The sequence below is a fragment of the Trichomycterus rosablanca genome, chromosome 18 (genome assembly GCF_030014385.1).
Source record: "Trichomycterus rosablanca isolate fTriRos1 chromosome 18, fTriRos1.hap1, whole genome shotgun sequence".
NCBI lineage: Eukaryota > Metazoa > Chordata > Actinopteri > Siluriformes > Trichomycteridae > Trichomycterus > Trichomycterus rosablanca.
Genome location: NC_086005.1, coordinates 15,517,123 through 15,534,415, shown reverse-complemented (window position 1 = coordinate 15,534,415; position 17,293 = coordinate 15,517,123). Strand labels below are relative to the sequence as shown.

Sequence of the window (17,293 nt, the reverse complement as noted above, 5' to 3'; positions counted from 1 at the left end):
GAAGGATTTTGGAACTGCAAGTCACCCTTGGAGAGTCATTCTTGTAATCTAATGTGTTAATACACAAATCCCAACTATAACCATTCCAAGCTTTTGAAATCATCCAATTTTGCCAAACTTTATGATGTTTATAGCTCTTAAAAATGATGATGATGAAGAAGATGTGATTATATAAACTCTTATCATCTGCTCAACTAGGATTACAAGGTTAATCATCCTGGTTCACTCCAACATGTGTCAGTAGTTGCTTTAGGTTCTTAGAGTCAGCCTAAACTATTTGCACTGGCAGCAAACACACCCGTAAGTATTTGCCTTTAACCAGCATATTAACTGCATGCAAATTTATTCCAGCTTTAAATTCATCCTATTATTTAAGATCGTGACCTTAATGCACAGCCTTCTCATGCACTTAAAATCAGAAGGCAAAACTGAAGCGGAGTCGATGATGTGGCTGTTTCAGTTCATTGAAATGATTTGCATCAGGGCGCCAGGTGAGTGAGACTTAAAAATGCTAATTCCATCTAAATTAAAATATAGGCAAAGATATGCAGATGACCAGCTGCCCTAGGGTCTTGCGTAATTCATTTTCCCTGCTGGTTCACATTAATTGCAAAATCAAAGGCATTTTTCGCGAGCTGCTCCACGTTAGAAGTCGGGTCCCTCTGCACGACCTAGGTTGGCTAGCAGTTGGGGACATGGAGGTGCAAAAGCATGAGGATTTGTCTAATCTGAATTCACATTGAATGAACCTTTGGCACAAAGTGGAAGAAATTGATTTTATTCACCAGGTAGCAATGTGTGTGGCTGAAATACTTCAACTTAACAAGTAGGAAGGGTCTCCAAATTATTATACATTACCTTTGGTCATATAGTGTATAATCCCACATACCCCCCTACACACAATACCTTAAAAATTTAAGATTAACCATTGATTAAGTGGTTAACCATTGCAGCTATGGGATGAATACCCTACTGAGATAAAAGCATTAGGACTTTACTGTACATGTAGTCTTATTCTGTCAAATGGTTTAAGCCTACATCACAACAGGGTGTGTACATGGCATGTACAAATTAACAGAAACCTAGAACAATATGTTTATATAAATTAACTTATTAAGAAAAGCTTTAAATGTTCTCTGAAGTTTTTAAGTCTACTTCACAGTCTGCATTCCAGAGGATTCTATAAAGCTCAGTTGGTGTTTAAATCTATGTTTTAGAAAGCCATGGTTGGAGCTTTAAATGGGTGTTTATTAAGATCCTACAAAATATTTGTAACTGTTTTGTCTTATAGATGTAATTTTTATCAGTTGCCTCATCCTGGTCTGGGTCGGGGCAGATCCACCAGTCGCTGTGCTTCAGATATAGCCGATCATGTCTGTGTAGACGCCTGTCTGACTAAAAGCACCACTAAGATTCTGTCCTGGATCTAAGTAGTGGTGAGCTAGCATAATAGACAGCTGCACCACTCTATCACCCTGCATTATAGATGTGTTTTTATTAATTTTATTACAATTAGTATGACTATTTGTGGCATTTAGTAACAATATACACTGATCAGCCATAACATTAAACCACCAGTGAGTGGACACAGTATTTAAAAACTCCAGCAGCGCTGCTGTGTCTAATCTACTCATACCAGCACAACACACACTAACGCACCGCCACCATGTCAGTGTCACTGCAGGGCTGAGAATGATCCACCACCTAAATAATACCTACTCTGTAGTGGTCCTGTGGGGATTCTGACCATTGAAGAACAGGGTGAAAGCAGGCTAAAAAGGTATGTAGAGAAACAGATGGACTACAGTCAGTAATTGTAGAACTTTAAAGTGCTTCTATATGGTAAGTGGAGCAATACAATGGACAGTGAGTGTAGAAACAAGGAGGGTGTTTTAATGTTATGGCTGATCAGTGTGTCCTTATCAGCGAGAATCCATTGTTTCTTTATAATAATGATATTTGTCTATGTTTGGCCTACGCTGTCAATTTTGCCCCCCATGCACCTGTTATTCTGGCACCCACTATTTTGGCTTAATGATGCTCTAAACTATCACATATCAAGGTGCTAACAACCAGAGGACTGTTATAGTAGATACATGCTGTGAATTGGTAATAAACATAATAGAACTCCCTTAAAATCAGGTACATTTTTAAGAAACAGCCAATGCAGATTTACAATAAATGCCCTAAGACATAACAAGAGTTATACATGATATGATCATGTTGTGTTAGTACAGATTTAATACACTTTATTGTCTAATAAAACACAGTCTGAAATTGGGACAATCCAAAATCCAGTGACTGACTTGGTATTTATAGTGGTAATTCATACAGCGCTGAGGATGGTGTTACAGTAGTTTATACAGATTATAAAACCAAAGGTAACATTGACATGACATCTAAAACCTCTCCCCTGCTGCTGATTCCAATGCCTATAGGTTTCTCATTACTCTCTTAAATGACATAGAAACAATCATTTTCCTTAAAATTTTTACGCTTTATCCTGGTCAGGGTTGTAGTGGGCCCGGTTTCCCCAGATTCACTAGGTAAAATGCAGTAACACAACTTGGACAGGACACGAATTTATTGTGGGGCCTCGGTTTTCCCCCATCAGACATAACCAATCATGTACGTAGACGCCTAACCGGTCGATAGCTCTGCTGGGGATTTGATCCCTGGATCCCTGCTGTAAAGTGTTAGTCTGAATTACCGCTGTGCCACCTAAGCAGCTTAGAGAAAAATAAAGTGCAGTTTTGTTTGTGCAGAAAGAAAAGGATGTTTGTTTTATTGATGTGGATATAATTAATACAAAACATTTATAAAGGTCAACTACATGATGTATGGAGAGCTGAACAGAACTTAGTTCTTATTAATAATGGTCCTTTTTAATGATATTTGTTTAAAAAACGAGTCAGGTGCTTTTTTTCTGGAACAGATCTAAAAAAGAATACTCAGTAAGTAATTCAAAAAGTATTGATTTGCAATTTTGCAGTGATTGATTGCTCTGCTGTAATTAAATGATGCACTACAGGATAGTGCACAACCTTTGAGAGCCTCCTGTGGCTGCCCTGTAGATCTAATGTCAATTTATACTGAATGTCTTAGTAAGGATAAAGTGGTATTTATTGTCATGGAAACTAGATCACTTTAGGTCAGTATAAATCAGACTTCTCCATGAGACCCGCTTTAGCCTTCTGAAGGTGCACAATAATGATAATCAAATTTGTTTTATTTTACCTCTGTAAATGAACAGACCTACAAGAGGGTCCAAAATAAATTATATTTATCATATAAGAGCTAATCTAAAGAACTGTGGGTTGCATATAGACAAAGATTTAAAGAATCATATTAGCGCATTTAGCTTTTAATTTATTCACATTACTTTTCTTTTCCTTTTGCTTTCATGTTTTACTTTGCAATTTATCTTGGTCAGAGTCACGGTGGGCCTGGTTTCCCTGGAATAATGCAGTAACACACCCCAGACAGGACGCCAATCCATCTCCCCCTTTTCAGACATAGCCAATCATCTCCGTATGTAGACGCATGACTGGCTGATAGCATTGCTGGGATTTTTAACCCAGATCCCTGTGGAAGTTGGTTAGCATTATTGAGTGTTATGTTACAAATATTTAAGTATCAAAATATCATGGTGTACAAAAAAAGTATTATTAATAATCCTTTTTAATAATAATCTATTGGCGATGCTAGGTCTGTGGTTAAGGAACTTGACTAGTAATTAGAAGATCAAAGTTGCTAATGTTGGGCCGCTGAGCAAGTCCCTTAACCAGGAATTGCTTTCTACAGTTGTAAAGCACTTTAGATAAAAGTGTCCATTAAATGACTTAAATGTAAATATCTGTATGAATGTTTTGATAATTGTGGATATATATTAAATAAACCAGCTGACTTTCAGGATTATCTTTAGGATCTTTTTAATAAAATATAAAATAGAATTTGTCATTTATTCTGCTCTATACTCTACTTGTTATAGTAATATAAGAGGAAAGTTCAATAGAACATAATAATAATGCATATTAAAGCGCATTTCTCTTATATTGTAAAAAAAACCCATGACAATACACTTCTCTGTGCCCATATAAGTTGTGCTAGTTTAAATGCACACATTTTAAAGTGATTGAAGCATCTTGCTTGATAGTGAGCAGTGATACCTATGTTTCAGGAGCATTTAATTCAGGACTGATTGGTTTTGTTGGCTCCTAGATAATCTAATCATTCAAACTAATTTCTATACAGCATTAGGTGACAGTTTTGGTTTTCCTTTCAATATTGGCAGGGGATATTCTTTTCAGTTATTTATATGGACACAGAGAGGTCACAAACTATAATCAATCACAATCAATAACACAAAATCTGGAAATCATTCCACAAAGTGAAATGATATTACACAACTTTCTATACCACTAGATACATTTAAATAGCTGTATGTACATGTTGTATGTACTTCCAGAAGATGTTTAAAAAAAAACACAAGGAAAGAACTCAAATTTGTGAAAGGTTCATTTTGAACAAAAACTGTGTTTCATTTAGTCCATTACTGAAAAAGTTCAGGTGAAGTCCCAAGACTACAACAAAATACATGTTATTTACAAGTGTGTGATCCACTTGTAAATAACCATCCATCCACGAGGATCCAGGGTGTTTCCTTGCCCAGTGAATCAGACCCACCGCAACTTTACATAGAATAAAGTGTTGTTAAAACAGACAATAAATGAATGAATAAATTAATGAATGGTGGAACCCTACATAGGATAAAGAAGTAGTAAAACAATGAATGAATGAATGGTGCCCTTTGATGGACTGGCGACCTGTCCAGAGTGTTTCCTCACGCAGTAAATTAGACCCACCGCAACCCAACATAGGATAAAGTGTTGTTAAAACAGACAATAAATGAATAAATGAATGAATGAATGATGCCCTTTGATGGACTGGCGACGTGTCCAGGGTGTTTCCTTGCCCAGTGAATCAGACCCACCGCAACCCAACATAGGATAAAGTGTTGTTAAATCAGACAATAAATGAATGAATGAATGAATGATGCCCTTTGATGGACTGGCAACCTGTCCAGAGTGTTTCCTCGACCAGTGAATCAGACCCACCGCAACCCAACATAGGATAAAGTGTTGTTAAAACAGACAATGAATGAATGAATGAATGAATGGTGCCCTGTGATGGACTGGCGACCTGTCCAGAGTGTTTCCTCGCCCAGTAAATCAGACCCACCGCAACCCAACATAGGATAAAGTGTTGTTAAATCAGACAATAAATGATTGAATGAATGAATGAATGAATGGTGCCCTGTGATGGACTGGCAACCTGTCCAGAGTGTTTCCTCAACCAGTGAATCAGACCCACTGCAACCCTACATAGGATAGTGTTGTTAAAACAGACAATGAATGAATTAATGAATGAATGAATGGTGCCCTGTGATGGACTGGCGACCTGTCCAGAGTGTTTCCTCGCCCAGTAAATCAGACCCACCGCAACCCAACATAGGATAAAGTGTTGTTAAATCAGACAATAAATGATTGAATGAATGAATCAATGAATGATGCCCTTTGATGGACTGGCAACCTGTCCAGAGTGTTTCCTCGACCAGTGAATCAGACCCACCACAACCCAACATAGGATAAAGTGTTGGTAAAACAGACAATGAATGAATAAATGAATGAATGAATGGTGCCCTGTGATGGACTGGCAACCTGTCCAGGGTGTTTCCTTGCCCAGAATCAGACCCACTGCAACCCTACATAGGATAAAGTGGTGGTAAGACAGACAATAAATATATAAATGAAGGAATGTATAAATGAATGAATGAATGGTGCCCTGTGATGGACTGGCGACCTGTCCAGGGTGTTTCCTCACCCAGTAAATCAGACCCACCGCAACCCTACATAGGATAAAGAGGTGGTAAAACAATGAATGAATGAATGGTGCCCTGTGATGGACTGGCGACCTGTCCAGGGTGTTTCCTTGCCCAGAATCAGACCCACTGCAACCCAACATAGGATAAAGAGATGGTAAAACAATGAATGAATGAATGAATGAATGAATGAATGAATGAATGAACGAATGAATGAATGGTGCCCTGTGATGGATTGGCGACCTGTTCAGAGTGTTTCCTTGCCCAGTAAATCAGACCCACTGCAACCCTACATAGGATAAAGAAGTGGTAAGACAGACAATAAATCTATGAATGAGTGAATGAATGAATGAATGGTGCCCTGTGATGGACTAGTGACCTGTCCAGGGTGTTTCTTTGAAAAGGGTAAGAATGAATACTGTTTCACAGCCCTGTGTGTTCAGGGTTTCTCTCAGCAGGACCGCTTGCTCTTTAAATATTTCCCTGAATTATCAGCGTGCTCAGGAAAACCGTCTCCCAAACGCTGACTACGTAACAATAGATCCCGCCTATTCCTATCTCTGATTGGCAGAGTGGTTTAATTTATTCAAACGCATTCGAAGCTGATTGGTTTAGGGTTAGGGTTAGTGGAGCGTTAGAGAGCCGTTGTTGTGTGTACACAGACAGTATTGATGTGAGGCATGCAAGAGCTCAGTCCTGTCGCTTCCGATAATCACATCTCAGTTCACAGGCCTTTTTACACTTTCAACGGCTTTTTACTTTATTTTTATACAAACAGGCCGTTTCGATCGGATCTGTTTTGATGGACAGGAACAGGTGGATTATGTAGAGATAAACGGTGCTAAAGAAGCAGGATTATTTTACTGTCGGTCGCTTTTTATTGGTTAGATTAACCTAGATTAGATCTCGTTTCTGTTACAAATCCAGTCTGTGCAGTTTTATGTGTATATTAGATCTATTTTAGCTAAAGGCGTAGTATTAAGTGTTCTAAGTTATAAAAGATGTTTTATGATTGTTGAATTAACGGAGTCGGATATGCGGCACAGACTGGAGCCGCTTGATCGGAATCGGACGGAGTATAAACGAGTATAAACCTCATAAAGCGTTTACTGGACTGTTCATGGGAATATTTCTGCTTTAGGACAATCATAGTGTGTGGATAACCTGTCTGGGAATTGGATCTATCCTCAACCCCACGCAACGGACCGAATAAAACCATCGGGGACCAGAATAACCAGTCATATTAAGAGTGATGACACGGCGGGTATGAATTCTCTGGGATTAAGAACCTATTAAACTCTATGTGGATACAGGAGACGCACAGACGATTCCATTTATGGTAAATATGAACACTATTCTTTTCATTCTATCACTGAAACTAACTGATATTTTATGTACGAGTGTAATTATTATTTATTTATTAGGATTTTAGCGTCATGTTTTACACACTTTGGTTACACAAGATTCATCAGTTCACAAGTTTTTAATGTCAGACACAGTCATGGACAATTTTTTATCTCCAGTTTACCTCACTTGCATGTCTTTGGACTGTCGGAGGAAACCCACGCAGACACGGGGAGAACATGCAAACTCCACACACAGAAAGGGGATCGAACCCAGAACCTTCTTGCTGTGAGGCGACAGTGCTACTCACTGAGTCACTGTTAATGTCAGTGGTGTTATATACAGGCAATTACACCAGTGACCTTAACACGAATTATTCACTTGTATTATTATCATCCTGTAACTGTAATTACAAACATCAATTTCATGTACAAATGTACTTGCTGAACTCAAAGAAGCTGTTACACCACTGGCAGTAACACCATTGACAACATTAGGGCCAAAATTTTGCTTAGTGAGTTAGCGAGTCATTTGTTTCTGAACTTGCTTATGAAAGCTAAGCAAATACAAAAAGGAAGTATGTAAAGCAAAAGTTGTCATAGGGCCTTAAAAATACATGTGCAGTAAACATATGTGAAGTCATGTGTGAACAAACTATGACATTAAAAAAAAAAAGCCCTCGCTTTATTACAATTGACCTCACACATGACACTAATGTTTTGTGCCAATACTTTATAGTCACAATGATAAAACACACACACACACACACACACACACACACACACACACACACACACACACACACATACACACATACACACACACACACACACACATATATATACAGTGTATCACAAAAGTGAGTACACCCCTCACATTTCTGCAAATATTTCATTATATCTTTTCATGGGACAACACTATAGAAATGAAACTTGGATATAACTTAGAGTAGTCAGTGTACAGCTTGTATAGCAGTGTAGATTTACTGTCTTCTGAAAATAACTCAACACACAGCCATTAATGTCTAAATAGCTGGCAACATAAGTGAGTACACCCCACAGTGAACATGTCCAAATGGTGCCCAAATGTGTCGTTGTCCCTCCCTGGTGTCATGTGTCAAGGTCCCAGGTGTAAATGGGGAGCAGGGCTGTTAAATTTGGTGTTTTGGGTACAATTCTCTCATACTGGCCACTGGATATTCAACATGGCACCTCATGGCAAAGAACTCTCTGAGGATGTGAGAAATAGAATTGTTGCTCTCCACAAAGATGGCCTGGGCTATAAGAAGATTGCTAACACCCTGAAACTGAGCTACAACATGGTGGCCAAGGTCATACAGCGGTTTTCCAGGACAGGTTCCACTCGGAACAGGCTTCGCCAGGGTCGACCAAAGAAGTTGAGTCCACGTGTTCGGCGTCATATCCAGAGGTTGGCTTTAAAAAATAGACACATGAGTGCTGCCAGCATTGCTGCAGAGGTTGAAGACATGGGAGGTCAGCCTGTCAGTGCTCAGACCATACGCCGCACACTGCATCAACTCGGTCTGCATGGTCGTCATCCCAGAAGGAAGCTGACGCACAAGAAAGCCCGCAAACAGTTTGCTGAAGACAAGCAGTCCAAGAACATGGATTACTGGAATGCCCTGTGGTCTGACGAGACCAAGATAAACTTGTTTGGCTCAGATGGTGTCCAGCATGTGTGGCGGCGCCCTGGTGAGAAGTACCAAGACAACTGTATCTTGCCTACAGTCAAGCATGGTGGTGGTAGCATCATGGTCTTGGGCTGCATGAGTGTTGCTGGCACTGGGGAGCTGCAGTTCATTGAGGGAAACATGAATTCCAACATGTACTGTGACATTCTGAAACAGAGCATGATCCCCTCCCTTCGAAAAGTGGGCCTCATGGCAGTTTTCCAACAGGATAACGACCCCAAACACAACCTCCAAGATGACAACTGCCTTGCTGAGGAAGCTGAAGGTAAAGGTGATGGACTAAACCCAATTGAGCAATTGACCATCCTCAAGTGGAAGGTGGAGGAGTTCAAGGTGTCTAACATCCACCAGCTCCGTGATGTCATCATGGAGGAGTGGAAGAGGATTCCAGTTGCAACCTGTGCAGCTCTGGTGAATTCCATGCCCAGGAGGGTTAAGGCAGTGCTGGATAATAATGGTGGTCACACAAAATATTGACACTTTGGGCACAATTTGGACATGTTCACTGTGGGGTGTACTCACTTATGTTGCCAGCCATTTAGACATTAATGGCTGTGTGTTGAGTTATTTTCAGAAGACAGTAAATCTACACTGCTATACAAGTTGTACACTGACTACTCTAAGTTATATCCAAGTTTCATTTCTATAGTGTTGTCCCATGAAAAGATATAATAAAATATTTGCAGAAATGTAAGGGGTGTACTCACTTTTGTGATACACTGTATATATATATATATATATATATATATATATATATATATATATATATATATATATATATATATATAAACCACCTTCTTGTTTCTATACTCACTGTCCATTTTATCAGCTCCACTTACCATATAGGAGCACTTTGTAGTTCTACAATTACTGACTGTAGTCCATCTGTTTCCCTGCATGCTTTGTTAGCCCCCTTTCATGCTGTTCTTCAATGGTCAGGACTCTCTCAGGACCACTACAGAGTAGATATTATTTAGGTGGTGGATTATTCTCAGCACTGCAGTGACACTGACATGGTGGTGGTGTGTTAGTGTGTGTTGTGCTGGTATGAGTGGATCAGACACAGCAGCGCAGTGTCACTGCAGTGCTGAGAATGATCCACCACCCAAATAATACCTGCTTTCTGGTGGTCCTGTGGGGGTTCTGACCATTGAAGAACAGCATGTAAGCAGGCTAAAAAAGTATGTAGAGAAGCAGATGGACTACAGTCAGTAATTGTAGACCTACAAAGTGCTTCTATATGGTAAGTGGAGCTGATAAAATGGACAGTGAGTGTAGAAACAAGGAGGTGGTTTTATATAAGGATTGTTTTGTGCTTTAAAGATATACATAAACCATCACCATCATATAACTACCAGCATCACAATACGTGACATGGCAGGTGTGATTTCTCTACGAGTATAAACATATTGAACACAGTGTGTATTATAAACGCATTGACAGAATCTTTAAATTTATACATTAAACTATTATTGCAAATGAAAATTGAGAAGTTTTTTAAACTGGTTGACTGCTCTTGGTGGTGCTACATAAATTACATGTTACTAATCATAACACTAATGACAAAAACAAACTAATTTGGATTTGCTAACATAGTGCATATTCTGTGGAGAAACTGTGGCCTCAAATTAAGACTATTATTTAACTTTAAGTGACACAAGTGATTCCACTGAGACGTTATTTGTGATAAATTAAGCTCAGTATTTCAGTCATATAAATCAAGCTAGAAATAAAACAACACATGATTGCTTTAAAGATGTGGATTTAGCCTGGCATGCTAGGTTTGTGTTTGATTGATTTTGGCATGTTTTTTAAACCATTGGTAAGAAAATGATACTGCATTACAGTTAAGTCGAGCCTTTAGGTATGATACAGTGTATCACAAAAGTGAGTACACCCCTCACATTTCTGCAGATATTGAAGTATATCTTTTCATGGGACAACACTGACAAAATGACACTTTGACACAATGAAAAGTAGTCTGTGTGCAGCTTATATAAGAGTGTAAATTTATTCTTTTCTCAAAATAACTCAATATACAGCCATTAATGTCTAAACCACCGGCAACAAAAGTGAGTACACCCCTAAGAGACTACACCCCTAAATGTCCAAATTGAGCACTGCTTGTCATTTTCCCTCCAAAATGTCATGTGATTTGTTAGTGTTACTAGGTCTCAGGTGTGCATAGGGAGCAGGTGTGTTCAATTTAGTAGTACAGCTCTCACACTCTCTCATACTGGTCACTGAAAGTTCCAACATGGCACCTCATGGCAAAGAACTCTCTGAGGATCTTAAAAGACGAATTGTTGCGCTACATGAAGATGGCCAAGGCTACAAGAAGATTGCCAACACCCTGAAACTGAGCTGCAGCACAGTGGCCAAGATCATCCAGCGTTTTAAAAGAGCAGGGTCCACTCAGAACAGACCTCGTGTTGGTCGTCCAAAGAAGCTGAGTGCACGTGCTCAGCGTCACATCCAACTGCTGTCTTTGAAAGATAGGCGCAGGAGTGCTGTCAGCATTGCTGCAGAGATTGAAAAGGTGGGGGGTCAGCCTGTCAGTGCTCAGACCATACGCCGCACACTACATCAAATTGGTCTGCATGGCTGTCACCCCAGAAGGAAGCCTCTTCTGAAGTCTCTACACAAGAAAGCCCGCAAACAGTTTGCTGAAGACGTCAACAAAGGACATGGATTACTGGAACCATGTCCTATGGTCTGATGAGACCAAGATTAATTTGTTTGGTTCAGATGGTCTCAAGCATGTGTGGCAGCAATCAGGTGAGGAGTACAAAGATAAGTGTGTCATGCCTACAGTCAAGCATGGTGGTGGGAATGCCATGGTCTGGGGCTGCATGAGTGCAGCAGGTGTTGGGGAGTTACATTTCATTGAGGGACACATGAACTCCAATATGTACTGTGAAATACTGAAGCAGAGCATGATCCCCTCCCTCCGGAAACTGGGTCGCAGGGCAGTGTTCCAGCATGATAATGACCCCAAACACACCTCTAAGACGACCACTGCTTTATTGAAGAGGCTGAGGGTAAAGGTGATGGACTGGCCAAGCATGTCTCCAGACCTAAACCCAATAGAACATCTTTGGGGCATCCTCAAGTGGAAGGTGGAGGAGCGCAAAGTCTCGAATATCCGCCAGCTCCGTGATGTCGTCATGGAGGAGTGGAAAAGCATTCCAGTGGCAACCTGTGAAGCTCTGGTAAACTCCATGCCCAGGAGAGTTAAGGCAGTTCTGGGAAATAATGGTGGCCACACAAAATATTGACACTTCAGGAACTTTCACTAAGGGGTGTACTCACTTTTGTTGCCGGTGGTTTAGACATTAATGGCTGTATATTGAGTTATTTTGAGGGAAGAATAAATTTACACTGTTATATAAGCTGCACACAGACTACTTTTCATTGTGTCAAAGTGTCATTTTGTCAGTGTTGTCCCATGAAAAGATATACTTAAATATCTGCAGAAATGTAAGGGGTGTACTCACTTTTGTGATACACTGTATATGTCATCAGAAATAAAAAAATAAAGATAAACAGTTAGCTAACCTCACCTAATTGTATTTGTAAACCGATAAAGAGAAACACAGTTAAATAGCAGATGTAGGCTTGGCAAACACAAATATTGGGTTCGGTTGACTAAATTTGACTACACATTTTACAATATAGAAACATCAGTTTGATTCAATTTTCAAATTTGGTTTGACAGTTAATACACATTATTCACTAGCTCTCAAATGTAAAACTGTAACAAATCAGTATATGTGGCATTATAAGCAGTTTGTACAGTAAATCAATTAGAGTCTCATGGGGTAGAGGTCAGCACTCTGTGCAAGCCAATAAAGCTCTTACACATCAACCTTGTCAAACCATGTCTTTATGGACCTTGCTTTTACAGAGAAACGGTCATGGTGGAACAGGAAAGGGTTTTGGTTCGATTCCACGGCTGGACCAGGGTCCTTTTTGTTTAAAGTTTGCATGTCCTCCCTCCCTGTGTCTGTTCGGGTTTCCTGCAGGTGCTCTGGTTTCCTTCCACAAGTCCAAAGACATGCAGTCAGGCCAATTGAAGCTACTAAAAATTGCCCTGTGATGGACTGGTGACCTGTCCGGGGTGTTTCGTGCCTTTCGACCAATGAATCAGACACACCCCGACCCTGACCAGGATAAAAGGGTGGGATGATTTTATATACCTCTTACCAACTGGGTATTGGCTGACCTCAAATTGTGAAAGATTACGTCCATTCATCATTAGAAAAAATGTTCGGCTTTAATATTCACAAGTTTAATATTTAAAATGTTGTTTTTATGTCAGAGCTGCAATTTATTAATCAGGATTAATCTACAGATGATACTTCCAATGTTAATGCCATTAGTAAGCTTTTTATCGCACCTTTATTTCACACAGCTGGATTAAGCATAGCCTGCATCCCTGTGATCTAAAGGAAAGGAAGCATTTGGAAGTGTGTATGTGTGTTTTATGGTGAATTGCTTTGAATGGTGTCTGTCTGAGCCCATATTGTCGGAAATGCATCTTGTGTCCCTTTCATGTCAGCTGACCGCCCCCGATGGATGTGGCAGTAATAAAAGGGGGCCTTGTGTGCCAGAGTCCCCGTGGTTACAGGAAAAGGCTTTGAAGTGCACCATTATTGGCCTTTTCAAAGCCTTTGCCAACACGGGCGAGGCTGCATAGAGGTGAAAAGCAGGCCTGTAAAAGACAAGGATTTTAAAGCTACCTGTTTAGAGGAAGGTGCAAAAAACGTCGGGTTTGTAGACAAATCGGCCCCATGTGAGGTGTGGTCGCTAACACTGTTCTGAAATAATCCAACAAAACCACAGTTGGGGCTGGGTGATATGAGTTAATAACAACATTGTTAAATATGACATACACTATATTTTGTACTACTATCACAGTGACCAGCTCCATAGTTACATACAAATGATTCAACAAACTACCACTTAGGGGTGGACATCTTTATGACAGCACAATGCTGATACTCAACAATTATAAGGGTTCCACTGTTACGTTACCTTAGTCCTTAAATCAGAGCTGAACTTTTACTGAGCCGATACTGAAATACACAGATCAGCCATAACATTAAAACCACCTCCTGGTTTCTACACACACTGTTAATTTTATCAGCTCCACTTACCATATAGAAGCACTTTGTAGTTCTACAATTACTGACTGTAGTCCATCTATTTCTCTACATACCTTTTTAGCCTGCTTTCACCCAGTTCTATATTGGTCAGGACCACCACAGAGCAGTTATTATTTAGGTGGTCGATCATTCTCAGCACTGCAGTGACACTGACATGGTGGTGGTGTGTTAGTGTGTGTTGTGCTGGTATGAGTGGATCAGACACAGCAGCGCTGCTGGAGTTTTTAAATACCGTGTCCACTCATTGTCCACTCTATTAGACACTCCCACCTTATGGATGTAAAGTCAGAGACGATCGCTCATCTATTGCTGCTGTTTGAGTTGGTCAGTGGAGAATCATCCACCACCTAAATAATACCTGCTCTGTGGTGGTCCTGACCATTGAAGAACAGGGTGTTCTATATAGTAAGTGGAGCTGATAAAATTGACAGTGAGTGTAGATACATAATGTTATGCCTGATCGGTGTAGGTTGACCGAACTGACTCTCTATTCAAGCTATGCAAATGTTAAGATATGCTTTTAATTTCATGTCTGTCAGTCAACATCACTGTGCATTCTACACTATAATTTTACGGTGTAGAACGTTCTTTATAATTCTGGTCTGCTGTGGCCTGGCCTTCTGTGTCTTGGTATGGATTATTAATGACTAATAAAAAGTACATGGTCTTCTGCCAAGGTTTTAGTAGTTCTTGGATTGTGTCTGACCATCCAGACTTTCTCTTAGCAAATTTTGCTTTTAATATGTACATATTTACATATATATGTACATGAGCGTTCTTCATTATTTTTATGATGTTGTATGTATACCAGTCTGAGAAAAAGAACAGTTGTAAGAATTCCAAGACTGCTCATAAATAAATGTACACACCTTGGAAGTCAACTGTATTATGTATTATCATAGTATACAGCATGTTGTAGGTTCATGGCCTGAAGCTGGGCCTGTTTTCACATCAAAAAAGGGTCCTGGTTCTTCTCAGAAGTGGATGTATGACTCTCTACGTCAGCCCTGCGTTTAACATTTTGGCCCATTTATGCCAACCCGGGCTGTGGAATAAACATAATGGTCTTTTAGTTAATTTAACTTAATTAAATAGGAGAGAAAGACCAAAGCTCAGTCTGCCAAGCCTCAGGGAAACAGCTTTATTCATATGTCACCCATATGACGCCCGGTTCTGCTGGAGCAGCTTTGAATGTTTGACAAGCTCCATGGTTTAGAAAGCTGAAGTAGGGAAATCTTAATTTCACATGTCGCTCAGATATACTGACTTTAAAAGCCAAAGTAATTACTTTTAGATTGTACGTTTAGACTGTACTGTTTGCTACCCTGCCATTGGGGTACCTGGCACAGTTTCATCAAAGGTCAGGGCTGCATATTTCAGCATATTTCAACAGCATTGGGAGTTTCGCCCCGCTGCGTTCAAAGTAAGAAGCAACCCGCGCTATTAACAGTGCCGTAGCATTTCTATTCAAGGCGGCAAACTATGAGATGTACATAAGTGGATGAGCAGATGAGGACTGTAATGTTATGTCAAATCAGCATTTCTTCATTTCGATAAAGATGTGAGATTTCACGTCTCTTTGCCTGAGTGCTTTCTTTCCGTTGCAGCAGTTTTCCTGTCCATATTTGCTGGCTAATGGCCTTGGGGTTTGCACTCCAAACACTGCTGCACTTTCTCATTACCCAAGCCAAGATGCCACAGGGACATGCTGGTGTTCCCTTCACCCTTTTAATGATGCATATCCCTCCTGTTGTGTTTACCCACATCCATCTTGTCTCCAGGCAGTAGGCAGTTCTCACATGCAAGCATTCAAAGTGTCTCAGAGCCGGTGGAAGTGGTTTATGCAAAGCATTCCTCATCACCGGGCCCGGCTGGCACAAAGCCGCTCCATCGATACATCTGTTTATTAAACGAAGGATGAGATAAGGGTGCTCGGGGAAGGTTGAGTGACCTTAGAGAGCAGCCGCTCGGTCGCTAAGCTCCACACGCAGGGACGATGTCAATCTCTTGGTTGCCAAGCAATTTTCCCTCTGCATCCACCGTAATCACCTTTTATCTCCTAAGGACGTCTAGTGTAATTATAGGCCGGCTGCCATCCTTTGAAATCTGCCTAATTGGTCTCTTTATTTTTATGGGATGAGGAGCCAGGGTGAACAAGGTCTAACGGGTAATGGGGCCCTGCTAGTCGAGGGGAAAGGGTGTGCAAAGTGTTTACTCAAGATTGCAAAACAATTGTGGCATGCGGTCTGCTTTTTTTGGTCACAGAAATAAAAATAGGACCCGTTTAAAGCCATTTCCTATTACCTAAGGCTTTGGAAATAATTTATTTGCTTTCGAGTGGTCTGACTTGTTCTGATTGAGCGGGCAGCAGGTGGAGGTCACTTTGGATTAACGTGTGCCGAGTAAAGTCCATTTTCTCCTGGAACTCCTTCTGTGCCAAGTCGTTCATTAAGCTCTGAGGGAGGGGGAAGTGTTCTTCCCATGTGAATAGCCTGCAGGAAAAAAAATTGGCTAATCTTTGTTCCGAGTTCTTTGTTTTATTACCATTTTTAATGACTTGAAGGAAGCAGTGACCCATAACAGTGTAATGAATTGCCCTGCGTGCCTGGTGGGTGGGTGACAGGTCTAAAACTGGTTCTGCTGTCTACCCATAATTCCTAGTCTGCACACAGGCCTGTCACAAGAACAAACTTTGGTAACAAACTGTGACACAGCAGATGAGGGTCATTATCCCAATTTAGGGCCCTTTTTGTCCCTCCAGTATATATTTTTATGTTTAAAACATCTAATTAGCAAACCACATACTTCCTTTTTTTAATTACAGCTTTTTAAAATATGCATGTGAAATATTTTAATAATTAACCAGAAAATTATTCTGCTTTTGAAGTAGATTTATTTAAACTTTAAGGGAAATAAAGATAATAAAAGTCCCTTTAAGTGCTTTTTATTATATTTCAGTATTATAATACCGTCAACCTTGTTACTTATACTTACTTATACTTATGTTGGTCCTGGATTCTGTAAAGTTGCTTTGAGACAATGTCTATTGTAAAAAGCGCTATATAAATAAAGTTGACTTGACCTATACGTATATTATAATAATATAATTACTAAGCACTGTTTATATTAAACAGATTAATCTTTACAACACCTGGGTCAATTCATTTGAGCTCTTCTAATATATGAAGT

General features: G+C 40.0%; 1 protein-coding gene across 1 annotated transcript in view; it reads left to right on the top strand.

Annotated features, from left to right (window-relative positions):
- The first annotated feature begins 7,180 nt into the window (after nucleotides 1-7,180).
- The window catches only part of LOC134332806 (protein FAM222A), a 65,665-nt gene continuing 55,552 nt past the window's right edge, over nucleotides 7,181-17,293 (top strand). The window contains exon 1 of the mRNA XM_063014618.1: nucleotides 7,181-7,220. The gene's annotated coding sequence lies outside the window, so the exon portion shown is untranslated. The remainder of the gene's footprint in view (nucleotides 7,221-17,293) is intronic.